At 39.7% G+C, this 26108-nt stretch overlaps 1 protein-coding gene across 1 annotated transcript in view; it reads left to right on the forward strand.

Moving 5' to 3' along the window:
- Positions 1-10383: 10383 nt before the first annotated feature.
- Positions 10384-26108, forward strand: part of kifc3 (kinesin family member C3) — a 94458-nt gene continuing 78733 nt past the window's right edge. The window contains exon 1 of the mRNA XM_055232537.1: positions 10384-10605. The gene's annotated coding sequence lies outside the window, so the exon portion shown is untranslated. The remainder of the gene's footprint in view (positions 10606-26108) is intronic.

A 26108-nucleotide genomic window follows, 5' to 3' on the forward strand; every position in this document is an offset into this window, starting at 1 on the left:
TACTGTGGAACATTCTAGACATAGCAATGGCATCATCATGAGGCAAGTGATTCTGGTACCGTTGCCTTTAAACTGTAGGACTGAGGTTGAACGTTTTGGATATCCTTCCACAAGCTTCTCACAATCGTTGGCAGGAATTTTGTTTCGCTGTGGATAATTGCATACACTTATCAGCTTCTGCTAGCATCTTCACAAGGTCTGTCTCCTTCCTGAGTGGTATGATGTCTGGACATTCTCATGGTATTTATACTTGTGTATGATTATTTCAACAAATGAACGTGGCACCTTCAGGCATCTGGAAATTGCACCAAAGACGAACCAGACTTGTACACAGTACACAATTCTCTTACTGTTATCTTGGCTGATTTCTTTTGACTGTCCCATGATTTTACACAAAGAAGCAGTGTGTTTTAGGTGTGCCTTCAAATACATCCACAGGTGTGGCTCTAATTAACTCAAATATTGTTAATATACCTATCAGAAGCTTCCAAAGACATGACATCATCATCTGGGTTTTCCCCACATTGTTTAAATACAGTCATCTTACTGTATGTAAACTTCTGAGTTTGAAGAAAGTAATGAAAAAATGTTTAAAATTGTCTCCTCTCTTTATTCTGGCATTTAGCAAATATAAATTATTTTGGTAATCTAAATTGACCTAAAACAGGAAAGGTTTAGTCTGATTTCATGGAAGACAGTGAGGAAAAAAAGCTTATTTGTCTTTGTATATAGTGTAAAATTCTTGTTTCAACTGTATACTGACAGCTCTTATTACTCACTAATACAATAATGGACCAGTCCAGAATCACAATGAACAATACAAAAATAATATAGGTAGGTCATAGGCATTAGGTAACAGGTAGGGCATCTGGTACAAATCCTCCTATTGCCACACCCCCTGCAGACACAAGTGATGACACATTTGTTGTAAAAAAAAAAAATTAGACCTGTTCAAATCGTTTGAGTTGGTTCACTTACTTTGTTCATCTGTGGCCTGTGTTTTGGTGGTTCTTCGAAGTCCTGTGTTTTTCTGAAACAGATACAGGAACTTTACTGTGTCTCTTTTTATTTTAACTGATGCACTTATTTTAAAATGGTGCTGCACAAAATCACTAAACATGTGTAAAATGTGTTATCTTAGCAGCAGCTGCAGCAGTGCTCTGGTATCACTCTTTCATTGTCTCCAGACTCTGTGGAAGTAACACATTCAAATGTTAACACAATTCTTACTCTTGTAGATGTACATGTTGTAAATTTTGTGTTTGCAATGTGAGCTGCCCCCCTCGGACCATTTTTTCAGTGTATTGTTGGTTTAGGTACAGCCCAGATCAAGCGACATAAACCTTCACTGTAAAAGTGTAATCTCTGCTCCAGGCTTGAGATTTGAACTAACCCATGATCAGTTCAGTTCATATTCTTTTTACTTAACAGTAAATCCTTGAGCCCAGAATCCTTCAGGTATGAGAACAAGCCATGCAACTTTCAGTCCCCAGTTCAGAGTAAAAAAATATCTCATATTATTTCCATGTTTAAAGGTGTAATTTGGAACTTTAGAGGAGAGTCCAGCACCTTGTCTTCACAGAGGTGTTTACAGTTTTTTGCCTGAATGTTCCTCAGTGTGGCGTTAATGTTTCATGTATTCTATTAAAAATATTTTATTGCTAAATATGGAAAAGCAACATGTATTGTTACTGCCTCTAAACAGATATGACCTGTAACTTGGCAAGGGTCATGTCACCTAATTTTCTCTAAGAAGATTAAGAATAATCCCATAACATGGAACATTCCAGAGAAAGCAATAACACCTCCACCACCAGGACATCATTAGAAATTACACCTTGAAGTTAGGCATGTCACAATTTGAAGAGCGATATATTGCTAAAGTAAATATAGATGATAATAGTGAAACTAAACTATAAGGCAAAACTATCCACAAAAACATTATAAATGTGCAAAATTGTATAATAATAATAATAATAATAATAATAATAATAATAATAATAATAATAATAATAAGATGAACTGCAGTAAATAAATTGTGTTTATAATGTTTTTTTAAAATTTGTGTCTATAATGAGCCATAGAAGTTCAGAATTTGACCTACAGCTCAAATCTCATCATAGAACAGAATGTCCATATAATAATTTTAGTGGCAGACCTACTTTAAGTACTTAAATCTGTGTAATCCCTCAGTCATCCAGGTCTGATGTACAGGAAAAGAAAAATATAAGATCTCAACTGGACAAAACATTGTAGGATTGGCTTGGATAAAGCTAATCATCCAAGCCGCAGCTTGGACGAACAACCAAAAGTTTTGTCGAGTCCTTGTTCATCCAGTCTCTTCAGTTTGTAGTTGAGGTGGATGCCTTGGACATTGGAGTGGGAGCTGTACTGACCCAGAGAACACCTTCCGATCAAATACTGCACCCGTGCGCATTCTTCTCTTGAAGCTTGACCCCAGCTGAGCAGAATTACATAATTATAGAACTTGTGAACTTGTGAACTCCTTGCGGTAAAATTGGCCCTTGAAGAATGAAGACAGTAGTTAGATAACTCAGAACATCCATTTGTAGTGTGGACAGACCATAAAAACCTTTCATACATACAGACAGCAAAATAGTTAAATTCTCACGAGGCTCGCTGGGATATGTTTTTTGGGCACTTTAGCTTTACCTTAACTTACAGACCAGGGTCAAGAAATGTCAAACGAGATGCACTCTATCGTCAGTTCTCCTCAACAGACTTGCCTGAACCCAGTTGACAACATTCTACCTCCCTCCTGTGTGGTCGCATCCATATCCTGGGAGATTGAGTCCAAGGTTAAAGCGGAACAAGAAACTGAACCAGACCCAGGTAACAGACCCCATAACTGTCTGTATGTTCCTCAGTCTGTAAATTCATAGGTTTGCAATGGGTTCATACTCCCTGTTTTGCGTGTTACCCTGGTTAAAATCTGTCAATTGGACAACTCATTGACAGATTTTAACTTCGTCTTTTGCTATGGATCAGACCTGGACGCCTGAGGGTTTACACAGATATCTAACTGTACATCAGTTCTCCTATGGTGTCATTTCTGGTGGCCCACTATGGAGAGGGATACCAGGGAGTACAAGCCTGCACAGTTTGTACCAGGGATAAAACTTCCAATCAACGGCCATCAGGACTGCTACCTCCCCTTCCTGTTCCCACACGAACATGGTCCCATATCACTATCCCTGTCTCCGAAGGTAACACTGTAATCTTAACCATCATTAATCGCTTTTCAAAATCATTACATTTTGTGGCCTTAGCTAAGTTACCATCTGCTCAGGAGACAGCTGGCTGTTTGGTCCATCATGTTTTCAGACTCCATGGAACCCCACTGGGTATAGTCTCCAATGGACAGGCCCGATTCATCTCACAAGTGTGGAGGAGTTTCTGTCGAGCTAAAGTGAGCTAAAGTGAGCCTCTCATCAGGTTTTCATCCACAGACCAATGGGCAGTGCAAAAGACAGCCCTTTGTCGTGTTGCAGACCAGAACCCCTCTAGTTAGAGCCTGTAACTTCCCTGGGTGGAATACGCACATAATTCACTGCCATCTGCTGCTACTGGTATGACCCCATTTGAATGTCCCCCTGGCTATCTACCACCTTTGTTCCCTATGCAGGAGGGTGGTATTGCTGTGCCGTCTGTCCAAGACCACCTCAACCGATGCGCAGGATCTGGAAGTGTGCCCATGCCGCCCTACTGCGTTCAGCTGAGAGTAACTGGGAAAATGCTGATAGACATAGGGGTCCTTCACCTGCATACCAAGCAGGTCGGAAAGTTTGGCTTTCAACCAGAGACCAGAGACATTCCGTTGCAAGTTGAATCGAAAAAGCTAGCACCATCTTACATTGGGCCATTTGTAATTGACAAAATCTGTAAAACTTAAGTTACCTGCTTTTATGAGGATCCATTCGAGCTTCCATGTTGAAACCTGTTCATGTAAATCCCCCCCATCTCCAGTATAAGTAGAGCAGCTCCGCAGCCACTCCTTTCTAGTTTGTTTGATCAACTCTACTCATCCTACCTGCCTGCCCTGTTCACCTGCCTGCCTGCCATGCTTATCTGCCTACCTGCCTGCCCTGCTCACCTGCATGCCTACCCTGCTCCCCTGCCTGCCTGCCTGCCTGCCCTTCCAGCCCAACCACTTTATTAACAGTAAATAAATAATTTTGACTACCTTCCTGTGTCTTGATTTTGGGTCCTATATCAAACCATGACAACTTAGAGTTTTGTGAATTTAGGGGCGACAGTAGCTCAGTTGGTAGGGTGTTTGCCCACTGATGCAAAGGTTCAAATCCCACTCTCAACACAAACATCATTTTATGCTTAAATGATTCATTGAACTGTTAATGTAATGTATGGACAGTGTTGGGAAGAAACTGAATACCAACAATGTACCAACAATACGCATTCAGAACACTCATTTTCTGGTGTATTCTGGTACAGTTACTCTTTAATTTGGTAGTATTCAGATTACATTTCTAAAATCAAAGGTGGTATCCACAATACAGTTACATTTCTAAAATCAAAGACATGGTGGTACGTCATTACACAACTCTGGATTTAAACTGTGTTTTTGTTAGTAAGAAAATTTTTAAACATAGCTCTTGTAGCGCATGTGTGTGCCAATTTTATTTCTCTTACAGCAACAAATATCTAATTGTTTTGTAACTGTAATGTCATGTTTTTTCTCACTATAACTTAAATGTAACTCTGTGTAAAAAATATTCACAGTATTTAGAATACAGTACTCTGATTGGACCATGTATCAGAATATGTTACAAAAAACATTTTCATTTGGTTATTCAGTATTCTGTAACGACATACATTTTCAAAGTATTCTTCCATCACTGTGTATGTATCTGTGTGTTTATTTATTGTAACATACAGAGCAGAAAGTAGTTGCTGTTTTCATTGGTCAAATCCAAAGTGATGCTGTAGAGAACAGTGGGCTGAGGAGAGGCACTGCTCATGGAGTCCTTACATGGGCCCATTCTAAGCTACAGTATTTTGGAACTGTGTAATGTTTATAGAGACCATGTTAAAACTGGTCCTACTTAATCAAAACACCCAGAGTTGTGTTGTCATTTCTGCATGTAACTCACTGACTAATCAGGAATTTTCTTAAAACATGCACGAGTCTAGTTCTCTCATAGCCTCATAGCAAGGTTTTGAGGTCCAGGCCTTTCTGTGTGGAGTTTGTATGTTCCTCCCCATGTCTGTGATTCCTTCCATCAGTGGTGGAAGAAGTATTCGATTTCTAAAGTACCTGTTTAAAAATGTACTTCAAGAGTAAAAAGTAAAAGTATTTCATACAGATTTAAGGTGTCATGAGGCTTCAAATTTAGTGATTTTTGATTAAGATGTGTGCTGAATTTTGTTCAACAGAAAAAAACTGAATCATAATTTATTTTTTTCCTAGCGGTTTGTATTTGCATATTTTTGTTTGCTCAAACTACAAATGTGTTAAAAATAAACCCTCAACCTTTCGAGCAGGTCTCAGACAAAAATAAAAAATACTTTTACTTTTCAGTCCCGTTCAAAATGTAGTGGAGTAGAAAGTATAGACAACTGCTCTCAAATGTAGTGAAGTAAAAAGTATCCACTTTAACATGTATTCATGTAAAGTACAAATGCTTACACTTTGTACATTATTTTTACTTTGTTACGTTCCACCACTTCCTTCTATCACCCTAAAACATGCATAAGGATGGGTCAAATGCGGGTACCAAACTTTTCACCCGTTAAAGGGATGGTGTAAGTATATAAATGTTTTCCCTCCCAGTTGCGACCTCGTTGGGTTAAGCTTGCCCTTGTTGATCCCTTAACCCAAACATCTGCTTATATCTGTATGATACTCTGACTGTCACATGAAGGCCACATGATGCTCAAACTGCTGATCTGAAAAACTTGATTACATCATATGAAACCAAAATGTCTCCCTGCAGCTGAACGAATGCTCCACGCTAAATCTGCCCACATTAAAATGTTATACGGATCACATGTGAAGGGTACATTGTGTTTAACAATCTAATGGGACACATGCATTTCATTTTATGTTATAAAAAAACAAATCAAAAATATTTTTCTGTAAAAATTTCCTGATTTGCTGACTTTCAATAATTGCCAACATCATAAACTGTATATATAAATAGACATGGCTAACCTGCTAGCCGCCACACTCCAGATAGGAAGTGAGCATGGGTGTGCTTCTGACTCTGGCCGTGTCCCAATTCGCCAAACTGGCCTTAGAATCACCATTCGAAGTGTGTGCATCGAAGGGCAGTTACGTAATTTCCGGCGCGACAAGGGCTGTCCCATTTCAATGCACCCTACTGAATGCGGCCGACAAACCTGCCCTTCCCTTTGCACCGTTTCCATTGAGATCGGATGTAACCGAAGCGTGCATCCGTGCACACTTCACGCACTTCTATATCCCATCATGCACCGCGACTACGCAAAAAAGAGAAGAAAATGGAGTCCGTTGTGCAATACACGTTCAAATGTTCATACTGGTTTACCTCATTTACAACAGAGCAACATGAAACTGTTAAATCTGAATAAAGATCTGTACAGTGTGTTTGATGATTAAGAAGGAGGGGAGTTTCATGGAATAAAGGAATGTGGAGTTATTGCTAGACAATAAGAAAACATTATTATCATTAAAAATTATTACTGCAATAAGAATAATGTAAGAATGTTCATTTCTATTGTAAGCGTCAAAGACCAAGAGACTGAAACGTAAAGTCAGAAGAGTTTAATGAGTTGCACCCAGGTAATGTGAACAATGAAGAAACGGACTCTCCAGAAAGGACAGAAGAGAGTCCTGAGACGTGCACAAATCTTCGTGAGTTCCGTACATTCCATAGGTCTGCACTCCCTCGTGGGCACGTGTCATTTACTTTCGTGTTAGTAAATCAAGACACTAGCTTGATGTAGCGCTGCACTGCTAGAAAATACCTTATAATAATCAGATGAAAAGAACTGGCACGGCATAGAAGGGAAACAGTGCCCTCTACTGTTATTAAGGTGGTGTAGCCACTGGCCAAAATACCGAACCATTAAACTGCAATATCCCACTTTATGTACCACTAATCAGTGTTCTCTGGTTTATAGACTATGAATGTCAAAATGATATTGTTACCTCTGTCTCTGTTATTACGTTTTCACAAGGTATATTTTGTTTAAGTTATGAAGTAGCTACAATTGAGTAAAAAAATCACCTCGAACGTTATATTTGCCTATTGATATTCAATCTAAACAGAAAGAAACGGCTGTGACAATGACATCTTGACTTTTCTTCTATTAAATAATAAATAATTAAAAATAACGTACGTAATGTACGTATCGTACGCTCAAAGACAGTGGTGGAAGTGCGGTCCGTGGTGTAGACCTGTCCCACTTCAGCAAGATGGCGGCTACACTGAGGAGGGCAGATTCTCGACCGGAACCTTCAAATTACACTTTGAAGAGTACTTCGAAGGGACCCTTCAAAGGGTGCATTTGGCGAATTGGGACACGGCCTCTGTCATGATGCCTGCAATTCCTGTGTTCTCTCCCCCTCCCCTACCTGTCTGCCCGGAGCTGGGCGGAGTTCCTGACTCCTCCCGCACGCACCTGGAGTGCATCAGCGCAATTACCTGCACCTGCTGCCGAGTATATGAGGGCTCGGCAGAAGACACTCGGAGCCAGACCGTCCGCATGTCAATGTGAATGCTCCAACCTAGTTTTCGTATTTTGTTACCTGCCCGCCTGTTTGCTCATTGGAGTTTTTGCCACTTTCCAGATTCCTGCTCTTGCTCGTTCCTGCTCCTGCCTCTGCGCCCCAGCTCCGGTACAGTCGACCCTCTGCTTTGCCTCCTGCCCTGTCTTGGCCTCCGGCTTGCTTCCCGTTTCCTGCTCTGGCTCCTGCTATCTGGATTACCCCTGCTCAGTCTTCCCTGGTCCTGTCCCTGGTCTCATCATGCTCCGGTCCTGGCAGTCTCCACTCCCGCTCCGGCTCCGTTTTCCTGCTCCTGCCCTGCCCTACGCCCGTCTGGTCTGCCTCCCGCTACCTACGTCCCGTGTATGATAAATGAACTATCTGAACTGTCTTTTGCACAAATTGTAAATAAACACTGTCAACTTGCCCTGAGTCTGCACTCCTTGGTCCGCACCCGCACTAGCCGTTACGACAGACTCCATCCATTCTAGCTTTAGTTCACTTTCTATTTAAAAACTGTGGCCCCTCTCTCTGTAACTGCTGCTGTCAGGCTTGTCATTTTGATCTTAAAATGTTCGTATTAACCAGTTCTACATAATCCTGTTTTTATTTTTGCTATCGTGTTTATAAATCAAGATATGAACATTAATAACAGACAAATTAGGCACCTTCTTTCCCCCGAGGGCACTCCCGCGAGTGTTAGGAATAGGTTTGACTGAACGTGTTGCTAAGCGCATGCTCCCTGATAAACCAGCGGCGTGGGTGGAAAGGGGCATTACCTTCAACAGCCTGGCTTTAGATTGGCTCTTTGGTTGCTATGATACTTGCTGTTGGAATTCCAAATATGAAACTAAGCTCCAAATTGGCTGCTATAACTGCTAGCATCGATGAGCTTCATTTGACTGGAGCCGAACGCTGTGGGTGACATCACACTACCTCAGTCCACTTCTTTATACAGTTTATGGCTAATGTGCAAATAATCAAGTGTCTTCCTCAAAATTATGAACACTCCAACTGATTTCAGTGAGGATTGATCTTAGCCCTCTCCTTTAAAAAGGCCCAAGCTGACCTTTGATAAGAATGAATGAATCACAATCACAGTTCAAATTGCATAGGCCTAAGTACTAGCGTAGTAGTAAGTACTAATACACCTAGTAGCTTGAATCACACTTTGGCTGAATTGAAATTGTGCTTCTAAGCAGTAGCAACACTAACTTTAGCCCGTCTACTATAGGATATTGCTTTTGTTAAATGGTATGGCATTAAACTTGTCTATCTCCATGAAGACAAGCAGGTTATAGGTCAGATCTTACAGTTAGAAAGCATTTTATGCCAATGAAAACAAAGATTACTGAATAAATGGAAGATAAAAGTTTAATTGCATACTGTGTAATATTTCAGGTAAAGGAATAACATCTCCAGTGAGACAAGCAGGTGATGGAGGCCCTTCCAGAAAAATGTCATAGTTCAACTTTATGGCTGTAATTATATAAAGATTTATATAAAGATTTCATCATTTTGTTTGGTAGAACTAATAACAGTATTATTACAGAGTATTATTCTGCCAACACTATCTCACTGTGCTAAAATGTTCAAAATTATAGATTTTCCTGAGATCTTAAAAGTTAAAGGTCACATTTGTTCAGTGCAGAGAATGCATTATATCAGACTCTGTCCTAGTATTGACAGCAAAGTAAATATATGTGCATGTGTCTTTGCTCTCAGCTGCGGGTGCCTTCAAAGACAATCGTAAACTACCATACTGTTTTGGAAAATGAAGTCTCTGAATGTTTGGTGTTTTATGGATTACAAAGTTGTTTTCATTATGAAGCTTTTTAACCTCAGTTATATTCACATGCAATGACCTACATCTGTCAGCCAGACTACATGTACACAACAAGACTCTGCATGGGATCCATTTGATATATATTTGAAAGTAACAAGACAAGCACATTAGCTCTGTCATAAAGTAAAGTAAGGTTAAAGTAAGGTCTTACCTTCCAAAAGCGAATCTGGAAAAAGTAATCCACACATTTGTAAAGTGGTGTCTGAACTGTGGTACTGATTGTGTTTAAATGTGTCCACTCTATGGGTCCTCTTTATCTAAGGGTGTTACTGCAGCCCTATATCCCATCTAGAGCCCTGAGGTCAGTTGACCCGATCCTGCTGCTCTGCCCAACGCCAAAAAATGCAGGTCCAAGGCCCCCTTATTATCCCCTATTCAATTACTTGTACTTACTTAACATATATTTTAGTATTTTATTGAACACACCCGCAGTAGTTTGTACTTAATAATATTATAATATATATTATAGTAATATTATTTTGAATTCATATTTGAGTCAGCCAACTCTTACTTGAGTAAGAGTAATCTTTATCAAAGATTATGTCTTCATACTATTTAATATCATTCAGTTTTGCACGTTCATCTTTACCATTAAACTATAGGCCTAGTATACAGGCTGATTTCCATATAAACTCAAAGCATGTGTGTCACGTTTAATGTGGTCTTGTTACATTCCCACAGATGCAGCCCACGCCCATGTCCATAAATTCACTGCGTTTTTTCCGCCCATGCGCTTTGTCTCAGCCTTCTGAATTCCTCCACTCCTTGTCGCTCACTGAACGCAGCACTACCACAGCAGAATCACACTTTAGGCACGGACTGTTCAGTCTCTACTTCTCCTAAGAACCTCTTACACAGTTGGAAAACTGGAAAGTAGGCGCTGTCAGCACCAAGTTCAGACTCGGAACACAACTGTGGGTCGTGGGGCTTTTCGTGCGCGTTTGACTTTAGTGTATTTTTGTGGATTTATCGCGTAAAAGTCACCGGAAAATCCTGAAGGAAGACCCAGGAGAGGAGTCTGTGGATCGGGGTAAGGAGAATTTAAACTTTCAGCTTATTTTTGTTACACACGCTTTGGTGAATTCATACGTTGCCGTCAGCGCGCATTTGTGCTTGAAACATATTGCCGAGCCACTGTCGTTTAATTGTTGCTGGTTGAACGTGACAAACAATGCTATTTCGCTTGTTTTGTGGGCGTCCTTTTCACGCAGTGGTCCAGCAGTTTCCATCGCCTGAATGCAGCTTTCTCTGCCTTTTACGCAGGGTTTTTGATTTGAAACAATGCGTCACCTGGTCTCGCGCGCACGTGTCAGTTTCTATAGTGATGCTGATTGAAAGGCGGCTGCTTCATGTCCGTATTTGCAGCGTGTGTTTGGACGTGTCATTGTGAAATCCTGCCATTTGGAGATGGTGATTACAGTAATGTTGTAGTGTCACGAGTGAGAGGACTTTTCAGCTTTACCGGTCAAGGCGCTGGGATTGGCTTGAAACAATGTGTATTTGAAAAGTCAGGAAGCCTAGGATACTTCGGAAATCATTCACAGTGTGTGTTTGGGCCCAGTATTGTCCAGTATGTGTTTTATGGTGTAGATCACATAGCCTTCAGAAGCAGCTGTGTTATGGCTAAGACTTTTCTGGACTTTTATAAATGATTACGCCCAAAACTTTTCCAGAGCTAGTAATGACACTATTCAGTTCAGACACACGGACACATCTGGGTCTAATCTGCAACACATAAAACTCTTCAAAAAACAAAAACCCGCATTCTGGAGGTGCAGAAAAAGATGCAACTGCATGATTCCATGGAAATGTAAAGTAAAGGGCATAATACTTAGGAACATTCCCCAGACACCTATAGTGTTATGCCATATTGAGGAATATTATAGTCCAAAGAACAACATTTCCATGGAAACATGCAGGAGTAGGTCCTATTTCAGGCCAATTGAGAGGTTTGTGGAGATGCAAGCCTTCTTAGAGTAAGGATGCATGTTCTTCAAGTTTATCTTTGGGAAGCAGAGTTGCAGAGAATTTCAATGACTTTCCAAGATATCAGTTCAACCAATAGCCCATTCCAAATTAGTGTAATAGGACAATTTACTGTTCAGTAGTTACAAAACACATTTGAATCATTTCATTTTTTTTTTACTATATGCTGTTTGTGTTTAGAGGAAATTAATTATATTTTCAGTCTCTGTCCTAGTATCGGTTGATATCGAGTATCTGAAGATATTTAAAGCCTAAATATCGACATCGGTATTGGAACAGAATAAGCAGGATGTGTACACCCAAATGATAAACATGCTTTTATTTTTGTCTGGTTTTTGATGAAAAAAGTTGCATACTGTGGCTTTTAATTTCCTTACAAAACGTCCTGTAAATCCAGACCATTAAACTCTCATTGGTTTCCTTGGTGCAAACAACTATGCCAATCTGCACACACAAACACAAAAGTTTATAAGAACATGGAGGGACTAGCTGCTAATGCAACCGTAACGTACCATGTTTAACTACTGTACTCTTTCTTAGTGAGCTAGCAGTCCAAACTGTCAGGGATGAAAGCAAACTAAACCTTGGTCTGCAAAAAGATTCTATTAGAATAAATAAAACCCAATCTCTTTAGGTCAGATGTTACAGTTTTAAACAGCCCAAGGATTAGATGATTGAATATAATCAGTTTGTTCCCGTTTTGACCTTCAGCTGTTTGAGGCATGCTTCCCGACAATCTATTCCTTAGTGTATGTGATAAAACTGCAAATGACCAACCAATGCAATTTTTTTTTATAAAAGGAAAAAATGTATAAATGTATTTTATGACCTATTGCAGATCAGTTGCATCATTTTTAGTCCAATGACAGAAGGGAAAATGGAGGATATATTCACCCCAGTGACTCATTAGCCACAACAACTCTTTGGTCAAAGTTTTGTTCCTTTAACTTGCACAAAATTCAAGTTTTGGCAGTGAACATTTTAAACTTCTAGAAGCATTAATAAGGAAAAAACAGGTTTGCTGTTAAACTATAAAATTCCCCATGGATTTCAGAATGTTTGTTGAGGTCTAAACTAGGGATGCAAGATCCAATATCGGCACCAATCTTGAAAATGTTGCTGGACATATAAATTAAAGTAATACGACTATTTAATGGTTGCAATTGGCCCACATAACACATTCATATAAGTTTTGTTTTATTTTATTTTTGTTTTAAAGGAAATAAATGCCATTTTCAGTCTCTGTACTGGTATCTGTTAATATCGCATATCAGCAGATGGATGAAAAAGCTTGAACAGGTTATCCACAGACTCGGTGGATGCACTTTTTTTCTTCTTTGCAGTGGACAGACATGACTTAAATCGTTCCAGTGTTTACATGACCATTCAAATGCCATTTCAGTCCAATAGTTTTTGTCTTTATGCCTTTTAAACCTGGGATAAACTTTCCTTTAACTTCCCACAGAGTAATTATATGGTTAAGGATGTGCTTCCCGCGGCTCCACCTCACTCCCAGAAAAAGACAAAACATTTTATTTTTAGAGTTCTTCAGTGTGACACACCCAGCAGCAGGGACAGGCTGCATTATGGCTACTCTTCTCACGACTTCTTTTTAGAATTAAAATGTATTCATTTTTAGATGTGGATAACTTTCAATTTAAAGATACTCTATGTAACTTTTCTGATGAGGGGTCGGCTACCCACCTGTCTTGAGATGTTATTGCCTTGCCTATGTTCAACACAGTATGACATAACATAACTTTTCCCCATGGAGACAACCAGGTGACACCGTCAGGCCATGATACAAGTTAGATCTGTGGAAAGGCAAGCCCAGTCACAGTAAGAATACACAATTTTCTTGGCACTAAAATACATATGCAAGGTGGATAAGTTAATGCCATAATAGAGCATTCCAGACACAGCAATAACATCTCCACGAAGACGAGCAGGTAGTGGAGCAGGTATTTTTCATATTTTTTGGCCCATAGGCTGGATAGTTGAGAAGAGTGGGGAGAGACATTAAGGAAATTGTCAGAAGGTATGCAGTGATTAAATCCCTCAGGCTGGAGGCTTTTATTGCAAATTCAAACCAGGTGAAGATCATTTTTAATTTGGCATTTTCCAGTCCTCTAATTTCTAAGGGTGTCAGGACAGAAATGAACCTTTCCTGAATAGCTTTACAATTATCTTGACCTGTATCAGAAGAAGTATAAGACCACATTAGACGAGAGATGGGACGATATTAAAATTTAGACTCACGATTATTGTGACCAAAATAATCACGATTAATGATATTATCGCAATGATTAACCTGTTAACATTCACATACTTTACAACTCTACACCAAGGTACATGTACTTCTGTGTCACCCACACAAACAATCTACACATCAAATGAAAGCTACGATGCTTGTCTTTCTGAATATGAAATATGAAATCTGCCCTGTCACTTTTTTGTATTTCTTTTGCTGATTTCGGGCATAATACACTTCTGACAGCGCCATCTTTCTTCCTCAGTGCCAAACAAACATGTTGGCTAACACCAATGTTGGCCAATAAGGTGGGTTGTGGGTTACTGGAGCCCTAGACAGTGAATCAATCAGTGCTACAGATGACTGAAAGTATACACCCCACTCTCTCCCTTGTAGATTCAACCAATTACATTACACACATTTAGTGACTTTTTCCCCCTTACAGCCAATGAACAGCTGAACACGGCGATGTATGGCATGTTATGGTTTTCTGTAAACAGACGGAGTTTGACAGGTGCATAAACAAAGGCTGTGTCCCAATTCGTCAAATGCACCATTTGAAGTACCGTTCAAAGTACCTGGCTAAAAATATGTACTCCTCAGTATAGCCGCCATCTTGGCAAAATGGGACAGCCCTGTTGCGCTAGAAGTGACGCAAGTGCTCTTCAATGAACACTGCAAACGGTGCATTTAAGGGCACTTTTGTGAATTGGGATACGGCCGAAGCCAAGTGTTTTGTCCATTTTGTCATGATTGTCATGATTTTTGCATCCAAATGAAGTATGCGATCAAGGACACTGGATGTTTGTAAAAGTTATACGAGAGGCATCTCGGACCCGGAGTGGTTCGTGGCAAAGAGTGAAGATTCCACGGTGGAGTAAAGGACCTTATTTTTTTATTTTTGATTGGATGCTGTTCTCAATTGGTAAGTATGGTTTATTCTGCTATTGACATAATTGTAGGTAAAATATATCATGTGTAATCGTTAGTATTGCTTCTGTGCACATAGTGCACATTCGAACCATGTGCTCTGGCACATTTGTGTTTAGCTGTATGAATTAGACTTCATTTGTCCATCGTTTGAAAGGTGTTGTTTTATTTTGCAGTTTACATTATTGTAGGTAAAAATATGGCGCACACATGGGCGAGGCGTGGTGTGGCATGTACCTGTGGAGCGTTACGGATCAGACTTTGTTTATTGTTATCTGGCAGACTATAGTTCAGACAGCGATAACTGTCCTGCCCTATAGGCACAGAAGCTGTGTCATTGCTACAAAGGCCCCCCTTGTGGACAAACACCAGAACTAACATCTAAACATTGTATTGAAACTGCAGACATGAGGCAGTCTGGTGCCGTAAAGGCGATTATAATTGTGCGTGATGATCACGTTTATTAAAACGATTAATTGCGGACCTTTTTTATTGCGATTAGCGATATCATATATCCTCCCATCCATACCACATAGACTAGTATACGCCGATAGACGATTATGGAACCTACCTGGACCACTGAGGGATTACAGATATAAGGGCACATGGGAACATAAAAGAAAGTACTACGATTTAATGTTGAAAATCACATTCTGTTGCCTAAAGAAAGACATCATTATTGTCCTCGTGGTATCAAAATCAGTATTGCGCCTTAAGTCTGTTCCTTAGTATCAAAATCAAGTTTGTAGTATCATGGCAACACTAATCCCTACAATTAAAACCAAATAACATTGTATAAGGTGCTAGCTGGTGTGGAAAGCTGCTGTCCCGCTCTGGCTTCTGACTGCAGGCTGCCTGGAGGAAAATGCAGGAAGTCTGTTGTGAAGTCTGTCCCAAAAGGCTCGACTGGAACCGGAAAAAGTGATAAATCTCAAAGAGAAAACAGACTTGTGCTGTTCCTCAGGACTCAGCCATATTTAAATGTTTCAAACTACAGGCTGTGGTTCAGGGTTCAAGACGAGGCTGTATTTAAAGCACGACAACTAGCAATTATTTTAGTTCTAGTCAGTGATTTTTCTGATTAGTCATCTAGTTTCTGTTGTGCATTAAGATATTTTAAATACATTTTTATCCTGGTACCTGGCAGTGCAATAAACAAAACAAGTTTGCTGATTTCCAGGTTGAAAAATTGCTGTACCCATTGAGGTATTAGGAGCTGATTTAAAACAAAGTGCTGCATGCTGTCGGCTCCTCATATGGCCCCTCATAGCTGCAGATCATGCCGTTTTTCGATTGGTGCCCTACGTGATGCTACTGAATCCAACAAGTATCACTGACTTTAGGAAAATAAAATTAAGAGAACAAAGTGCCTAGAAAGCAGATATATTTCATTGCACCAGGGAAATTTGTCTTCTGCATTTGACGCATCTTTTAATGCCACTGGGGCAACATCCTAAGCTGGCTTCGTCAGGACCAATCTTAGCTGCAGGATTTGCACTTTAACTGTAGCAGTGTTGTGGCAGTTACACTTGACAGTAAAAGTGACGTGTTGTTTCCAGGCTCCTCTGGAGAGTTCATTGGACAGAGACATCAGTGTAGTTTATGGCAACATGTCAACTCCAAACCATTCAGTGTCAATGACAAACAGAACACCCTCTCAAAAGGTTTCTATGAAGAGTAGGTATACCAATTTCAATACTGCTGCTTTAACCCCTTACAATTCCGGGCCATTTTGGAGAAATTGCCTTTGTTTTGACCTCTCCAAATTAAAATGATAGCCATTATTTAACCCTCAGTAGTAAATACACAAAATTGGGGGTCTTTGTAAAGGTTACACCCAATAGTTTTACCCACAGGTGTCAGAATCACTGTAAGTATGTCTCATCCTCATTTGTTAAAATCAAATTGCAGAAAGCTGCACTAGGTAGCTTGGGACAAAAATACACTGTATCTCAACTGAAAATATTGTTGACCTCTCATATTTCAAAGGACAATATCTATAAAAATGAAATTTTTACACTCATTTATTATTAGTAAATCCAGGTGTTTTATGGAGGGACTTTTGATGTATCCAAATTTACCTAAAAACCTTCTCCAAAGTTATCCAAACCTTTCCAATTTGGAGAACGTTTGCAATAACTTTTGAATGCTTCAACCCACAGACATCAATGAGAGCTCTACTGAAAGCTTGCACTTAGAGGGATCTTTATCTGCACACCTAGCTGCTCTATTACTATGTACATTTATATAACATATCGAAACATAATATAAAATTGATATTTGTTTATAAAATAGTCAAAACAAGTGGTATGGTTCAAAATAAATATATATTTTCAAACTCTACATACTGCAAACAGTAAACAAACACACTTCAAAATGTAAATAAACGCACTGTAAACACGCTGTACATGATTGTGGCTTCTCCCTGCTTCCTTCTTGCTGTGTTCTGATGGCTCCTACCTCTGCCAGCTCCAAGACAAGTGTCTCTAAAGGCCTTTTGGTACATATAGGGATTTTACCCTTTGATCTACAGCAGTGGTCCCCAACCTTTTTTGCACCATGGACCGGAATAATGTAGGTTTTATTTTTGCGCATCATGAGGGTGGGCGAAAGTTACGTTACGTACATGCAGTTGCTGGCCGGTACCGGTCCCCGGCCCGGTGGTGGGGGACCACTGATCTACAGTGTCCTTTATAGAGAATTAAGGCCTTCACAAAGTCAGTGTCCACAAAATGGTGAAAAAATGTCTTGCACCATTTTTTTGTTTTGTGCAAAACCTCGTAATGGCCGATGAGCACATGTGATAGGTCAACATCACTCATGTGGCTAAGGAAAAACACAAACACATTAGTAACAAGAAGGTACAAAATTAAGAGCTGGTGAAATAATATATCATATACATATCACACAAAAACGGTAAACGACACACAATGATGCAGGATTTACGCATGAAGTGGAGCTACGTCTCTACACTGTACTCTACTTGTGTACAGTAAAGCATACCAAACAATACATTGTCTTGTTCAGCTGCTCATTGACTGTTAGTGTAAAGCATCAGCAATACATAATGTGTAGTAATTAGTTGATACTACAACGGTGAGAGTAAGCATAAACATTGTATGATCTGGGGCTTCAGTGATCTGCAAAGCCAACATTGATTCTCAAATTAGGTGTCAATCTGAAGATAACATTTGGGTTTATCATTGGGCAGCACAGTTATCGCTGTCTAAACTATATCCTGCCAGATATCACCAATAAACAAAGTCTGATCCATAACTCCACAAGAATGTGCCAGAGCAGGCCTCACCCATGCGCACAGATGAGATGCTAATGCGTGTGCATCTTATATTTTTACCTACAATAATGCAAACTGAGTCCACTGTGAAAACTTCACTCTGCCACGAACTGTTCCGGGTCTGAGATGCCTCTAGCATAACAGTGTCCTTGATCGCATATTTCCTTTGTTTTGTTAGTTGATTCTACAACGGGGAGAGTGGGGTGTAAACTCAATCATCTGTAGCACTGATTCACTGTCTGGGGCTCCAGTAACCCACAACCCCCATCTTCATGGCAAATCTTGGTGGCAATCACAAACATGTTTGTTTAGCACTGAGAAACAAAGTTGGTGTTGAAGTTTATTGTGCCTGAAATTGACAAAAGAAATGCAAAAAAGTGACAGAGCAGATTTTACATTTGGAATACTTTCCTGCAGCAGACTGGACATGTAGGATCTAATATATTTTGTAGACATAACTTTCTGGAAATATGTTGATGTTTGACAGAACCAGAGCCCTCAAAGGTAAGTGAAGTCTAAATCCAAATGTTTGGCTTTTCTGTAAAAAATGTCTTTCCTATCAGCACTGTGGTGATTGCAGGTGAAAACGGTTTACATATTCAGAAAGATGAGAGCCATAGCTTCCAATTGATGTGTGGGTGACGCAGAAGTATATGTACATTGCTGCAAAGTTGTAAAGTAGGGGCGATGGCCCAGGTTAAGTATCTGTATATATACACACGTGTACAAAATTGTTGGTACCCTTCGGTTAATGAAAGAAAAACTCACAATGATTACAGAAATAACTTGAATCTGACAAAAGTAATAATAAATAAAAATTATATGAAATGAAAGTCAGACATTGCTTTTCAACCATGCTTCAACAGATTCATTTAAAAAATAAACTCATGAAACAGGCCTGGACAAAAATTATGGTATCCCTAGAAAAGGCTGAAAATAATGTGACCAAAGGTGTGATCCAAGGTGTGTCCACTAATTGGCATCACAGGTGTCTACAATCTTGTAATCAGTCAGTGGGCCTATATATAGGGCTAAAGGTAGTCACTGTGCTGTTTGGTGATATGGTCACACTCAACATGGACCAGAGGAAGCAAACGAAACAGTTGTCTCAGGAGATTGGAAAAAAAAACTTTTAGACAAGCATGTTAAAGGTAAAGGCTATAAGACCATCTCCAAGCAGCTCGATGTTCCTGTGGCTACAGTTGTACATATAATTCAGAAATTTAAGATCCATGGAACTGTAGCCAACCTCCCTGGACGTGGTCACAGGAGGAAAATTGATGACAAATCAGAGACGGATAATACGAATGGTAACTAAAGAGATTAAAGGTGAACTTCAAGCTCAAGGAACATCAGTGTCAGATCGCACCATCCGTCGTTGTTTGAGCCAAAGTGGACTTCATGGGAGACGACAAGGAGGACACCATTGTTGAAAACAAATTATAAAAAAAGGAATTTGCCAAACTACATGTTGACAAGCCACAAATCTGTCAATAGGACATTCTCTCAGAAGCTAAGACAAAAATTTTACTTTTTGCAAAGGCACATCAGCTCCATGTTCACAGATGGAAAAACTAAGCATATCAAGAACACTGTCCCTACTGTGAAACATAGAGGAGGCTCTGTTATGTTCTGGGGCTGCTTTGCTGCATCTGGCATAGGGTGTCTTGAATCTGTGCAGGGTACAATGAAATCTCAAGACTGTCAAGGGATTCTAGAGAGAAATGTACTGGCCCGTGTCAGAAAGCTTGGTCTCAGTCACAGGTCATGGGTCTTGCAACAGAACAATGACCCAAAACACACAGCTAAAAACACCCAAGAATGGCTAAGAGGAAAACAATTCTAAAGTGGCCTTCTATGAGCCCCTAAATCCGATTGAGCATCTTTGGAAGGAGCTGGAAAAGGCACCCTTCAAACCTGAGACAACTGGAGTCTGGTTTGCTCCTTTAGGAGTAGACCAAAATACCTGCTGAGAGGTGCATTGACAGTTACAGGAATCATTTGATTGCAGTGATTGCCTCAAAAGGTTGTGCAAAAAAATATTAAGTTAAGAGTACCGTATTTTCCGCACTATAAGGCGCACCTAAAAGCCTTTAATTTTCTCAAAAACCCACAGTGCACCTTATAATCCAATGCGCCTTATATATGGATCAATATTGGTCAATTATGACAGCCGTAGTCAGGAGGCGTCACTGAAGTAATAGCGGTAATAACCCTTTAAGGACTGAGCACACTATGGGCCAGTATACCTCACCTAGACCTAGACTTTTATCCTTTTTTAGCCATAAAAATCATGTTAAACGAATTATCAGAATTGACTGCATTTTTTCACACAACTATTTACACACCACATCCGTATTTTTTCTTTTACGCATCGAATAAATGACTGGGAAATTCCCCGCAGCACCGCGCTCTCATTCGTCACCTTCAGGACAACAGAGGCAGATTACCGTAATGATGGTAAAATATTAGATAGCCCCATGTCTCCGCTTTGAGACGCCGTTTGAATTTACATGAGAGCACGACTGGGCACGGAGTTACGCTGCTGGAAAGTCCGCAACCGTGAGTCTAACAGCGACGATAGGATCCAACGCTATAGGGATAACGGGGAGACGGGGAGACGGGGAGACGGCGCCGGGCGACATACGCCACAATCTGCCAATGGATTGCGGATGCCTGGGCTGATATATCAGTCTGAACTGTGGTCCGAGTTTCACGAAGGCAGGAATTGTCACTGAACTGTTAGACAACAGCAGCGACACGGATAATGCGACACGGCAACACTTTGAATGAGCTCGTTCTGTTCAACTCAGACACTGAAGAGGAAGAACTCGACGGATTCGTGAATGAGGAATGAACTGAAAAAGTGAGCTTTACGTGTTTCTTTCACGTGTTTACAACTAAACAAGGCTGGGAGATATTGTGAATATGGACATTAACGTTTGAACAACGTTGAGTTATTGTTATTGCGTTGCACTATTTCGAGAGTTACTATATTGTGAATGCATTAACTTGTTTTGCGAGTGAACAAAGTTTTCAGAACGTTTTTTTTTTTAATTCTATTAAAGTTTGACTGACTGACTTATCTGACTGTTTTGTTGACATTCCCTTTAGCGCAGCTCCATCTCGTGGATGTATAACACAACCCCAGATACTACAGTAGTTTATATTCTATGCGCCTTATAATGCGGTGCGCCCTATATATGAAATTTGTTTTAAAATAGGCCATTCATTGAAGGTGCGCCTTATATTCCGATGCGCCTTATAGTGCGGAAAATACGGTACCATCATTTTTGTACAGGCCTGTTTCATGAGTTTATTTTTTTAAGTAATTCTGTTGAAGCATGGTTGAAAAGCAATGTCTGACTTTCATTTCATATAATTTTTATTTATTATTACTTTTGTCAGATTCAAGTTATTTCTGTAATCATTGTGAGTTTTTCTTTCATTAACTGATGGGTACCAACAAATTTTTCAGTATTAGCGTTGATATCCGATACCAGTATTGTATTGGTGCATCTCTAATAAAACGTGGGCGATAAAAAGGACATCATTCTGAGGTTTATCCTCCTGGCTGATCCTCAGACATGTACTAAAACATGCCTTTGTCTTAAGTTAATTGATGTTACTCAAAACAAGATTTAACTGTTTTTTTTTTTTGTTTGTTTTTTTTTTTTCACTCAGTCTTCAGTTACTAGCTGATTTGAAGATAAGCAAGATAAGTAATATATATTTAACGGACAAATTATTTGAAAATGAAACGTCAAGTATTAACCAATTAGTAATTTTTTTTTTTTTTTCTGAGTAAAAGTGCTGATTTGGTTTTAATTCCTGTCAAGTATTTGTCACGGAGCCGTGCTATTGCTATCGTACATGATTAAATTCCAGGGATGCCAAGTTTAACACTAGAGCCTCTGTTTCCTCTGGGTTGCCAGATAGTTCAGCTGTTACTGAGATGGGCTGAGCGACTTATCACAGAAAAAAAAGACTGCGTTTAAGACTGAGAATCCAGTTGTTCTCTCTGGTCTGAAAGACACAGGTTCTTGTCTAAAATATGACTTACATTTCTGAATCTAAACAAGTCTCATCCTGATTTAGGAATGTTTTTGTTTAATATGGTTCTGCCCTGGTTTACTACAAAAGTAATGACAAAATCAATGCAAGAATTCATACTGTGCAGATGAGGTTCTTTGGAGCCAATCTTGTATTTTTGGAAGGATTTCTTCTATTGTGATTGCTTGTAAATCCATATTGGCATGTGTCTTTTTTTTCTTTTAATATGAAATGCATTTTAACGTTCACGTATTTGACTGACAGTATATTGCATTAAGTTGATACTTGCCCTGTTTTATAATGTGCCAGTTTGTTTCCACTACATGCATTAATTTGGTTGTCAAAACAATAGCCATTTTTGCTTAATGTCTCATAAATGCATTTGTCATGTCAAGTCACGATGGAAAGTTTGTAATAGTCCATTGGTGCATTAAACATGTAGCGATGAGAAAGTGCAAATCACACGTTTTGGTTGGCAACATTTCATTTGGCATAGCTGATTTCAAACAGTCAGTGCTGTTGTTTCCTCCTCTGCTTTTCTCTTCTCTGTGGGACAAATACACACAGGAAGAGCAGATCACTTCTGAAAGCTTGTTCTTTGTGACTGCAGTGAGCAAACTTTCTTACAAGAAAGTAGGAAATAAAATAGATTTTCTTCCAAACTAATCGATTTGAACTTAAAATTTAATTGTGTTTTTAATAATGTAGACTGGTGTATAGTGGCCTAACTGAGCTCTGTGTCTGTATGTGTAGTGCTTAAATATTAACTCGTTCAAATCAGAAACCTGTAGGAGAATGTTATCTACAGCAGATAAACAGGAGTTGGTATCGACGTAATACTGTTTACTGCAACTGTATTCACTATTTACCGTCAAGATCCAGTTTGGGATTACATTAACCACAATTGGTGAACTGTTTTTTTTGGGTTTTTTTTTTCTTTTTTTAAAGAACTTCATTGCCCAAGATCTCCTAGCAATGAATTTGGATGTTGCAAAATGTTAACTGAAAAAATGTACTGCCCCAAAGTACGATGTGATGTCAACCAGAATGGCCTGCATTCTTAGGACAGTTAGACCAAGTGAAATGACTGTTACACAGAAAATGCATGGATTTATTCCTGCTTGCTAAAGAACTGCTCTCTGGAGTGTGCAAATAAATATAATTTTTGTCATTTGCTGATCCCTTTGTCAGGGGCAATCTGGTCAGATAACAATTTAGCGGGTGTTGAAGTCATAACACATAACATCTATATTTTTTGAGATACAATCACATTTCACCACAAAAACAGGTGTCCAGTCCTTGTTGATATAGATGTAATGCAGTGCTGCAAAGGTGGCAAGTACAAATCTTTTATCTGAAGTGTTGCAATAAGCCAATGACAAAGGAGCAGCTGCAGTTACCTCTGTTGTACACATTACTCTGCAGTGAATTATGCTGTCCATATGGAGTCATGTTTGAAACCTGCTAACTAGTTTGTCTTGTTTGGGTTTCCTGTTTGGATTAGATTAGAGTTTGGGTGACGTGGAAAAGTGGAGTAAATGTGTAGAATGCAGTGGCACGAGGTTTGACCTAATGTGATGCAGAGCAGGGAGAGTGTACAGGCCAGTGGGTCTTGAGAAGGGAGTACGAGTCTGGGTTCATCTGTTCATCTCTGGGTTCATCTCCCCTTGGGCCCTGTGTCCTGGATGGAGGGTTGGTGTTTGGGTCTCGTCTCTCCCCTGGGCCCTGTGTCCTGGTGGAGGGTTGGTGTTTGAGCCTCATCTCTTCCCTGTGTGCCCGTGGAGGGTTGGTAGTTGGGCCTCCCCTGGGCCCTGTGTCCTGGTGGGGGGTTGGTGTTTGGGCCTCATCTCTCCCTGGGTCCTGTGTCCTGGTGGTGGAGGGTTGGTATTTGGGCCTCTCTTGGGTCCTATGTCCTGGTGGAGGGTTGGTGTTTGGGCCTCCCTTGTGTCCTGGTGGGGGGATGGTGTTTGGGCCTCATTTCTCCCCTACTCCCTGTGTGCTGGTGGAGGGTTGGTGTTTTTGTGTAATCTCTCCCTGTGTCCTGGTGGCTGTTCCTCATCTGTACTCGGCCTCATTTATATGTACCTAGCCTCGTGTGCGTGTGCGAGTGCGCATGTGTGCATGTTTATATGTTTATATGAGCTGTATTGAAGCTCTGTGAATAAAGGGATTGCGATTTTAAAGGTAAGGTTTGCTGTAGGTTGTAGCTCTCCTGTTTCAGTCCTGAGTCTGCCCAGGACTGAGCCTCATGTCTTTCATACAGAAGTTTGTCTTTATAATAGTTCATGGAAAACCTTTTTGTTAACATGATACTTTTGTGTGGAAATCTGAACCTCTAATGTATTGGAGTTTTTATTTTCTCGAGGGCATTTAAATGAAGGTGTGTGTCTAACTTTTAAACCTGTACTTTTGTACTAACTTTCAATAGCACATCAGGGAACACCAGTTTCCACCATGTCTCTCTGTCTATCTACAGCTATGTTCTGTCATCTGAATGAGTAATGTCAATAATGCCCCACTGGAACAAAAGTGATTATTGGGATCCAGCCAGTACCACATCAAATCAAGTACAAGTACAGGCCACGACCTGGGTATATTGTGTTTGATTCTTTTAAATTATACAGCAGTAAAAGGTAATGCGATTTGAGAATACATTTGATAAAGAGTCTTTTTGTTGCAAAAAAAAAAAGTGAATGTGTTCTGAAACTGCACAGAGCTTTCACAACTACTACACTCACCTGACTAGGCCTGTCACAATAACAAATTTCAAAGCATGATATATCGCTACAGAGATGTAGATGCAATCACAGCATCAACAAAGCAAGATAATCCCACTGCACTATTATTTAAATAGAATCATTAACAGGCCTGAGCTGCAACAAATAAACAGCAGAATGAAATGGTAAAATGGTAAATGGTAATCTTTAAGTGTTTTGCCCAAAGACACAACAACAACATTCATCTGTGGGAACTGGAATCGTACCACCAACCTGTGGGTCAGAGGATCTGACCGCTCAACCCAATGATGTTTATGACGAGAGCGGGATTCAAACCGGCAATCCTCAGATCAGTGGACAATTGAATGAATGAAGCAATAATTGGCTATAGAAGATACTTATTCTAGTTGTAATACGATAAGATTTGAGCTGCAGAAAGTTGAACAGCAAAAGTCTTATGAGTAGTGCAAAGAAAAAGTACAAACGATAAATATCGTTACTGAACTCCAACATATATATTTCCATCTATCATGTATTGAATAATAAGTCGATACAATCATTATCGTGACAGGCCTACACTTGACTAAATAATGTATTTTCTCAATACTGTTGCAATACTGTGTCTCCGTTGTTCAGTTGGTAGTGCCCAGCATCTCCTCTGTGGCATGTGACCAGTGTCTCTCCTGTCATTGTTAAAACCACACAGACATATTTTGGTCGCACCCCATTCGTCAGAGCAGTGGGCCTCTGACTCAGCCCTGTTTCATTCAAACTCTCTATGAACTGACTTAAGTATCTGTAATCTGTTTTGTAAGGCCGAGTGTTATAATTGGTCTCCATTAAAGCCACGTTGACTGGTGCTAAAGTGAACTCAAATACTTGATTTTACTTAGTTTGGGCATGGATTAGAGCAAAATGTGTCTTGCCACAATTAGGGGTGTGCAAAATGATCTATATATCGTATCATTTAATTTAATGATACAGTATCGATATCGTGGGCAGCAAAATTATTCTGTCACAGCGCTACATTTGTGTGGCTTGTTTAGAGGAAACACTTGTTTATGTAGAACATTTGATTCACTATGTTGATGATTAAAATTGGTTTATTTCTTAACTTTTAGCCAAGACTTTTAGTATCACAGTTTTGATTTAGTAAATATGTTTTGATCCTTCAGAGCCATTAAACTGCAACAGCATTCATATAAGCAGTCTGTGTTTTTCTAGTTGGTAAAATGCACAAAATTAAATGCACTGTCATGTTCATTCATCAATAAATGGAAGCAAATTTTTTCACTGAATCA

Source organism: Periophthalmus magnuspinnatus, chromosome 3 (assembly GCF_009829125.3).
Source record: "Periophthalmus magnuspinnatus isolate fPerMag1 chromosome 3, fPerMag1.2.pri, whole genome shotgun sequence".
Taxonomy (NCBI): Eukaryota; Metazoa; Chordata; class Actinopteri; order Gobiiformes; family Gobiidae; genus Periophthalmus; species Periophthalmus magnuspinnatus.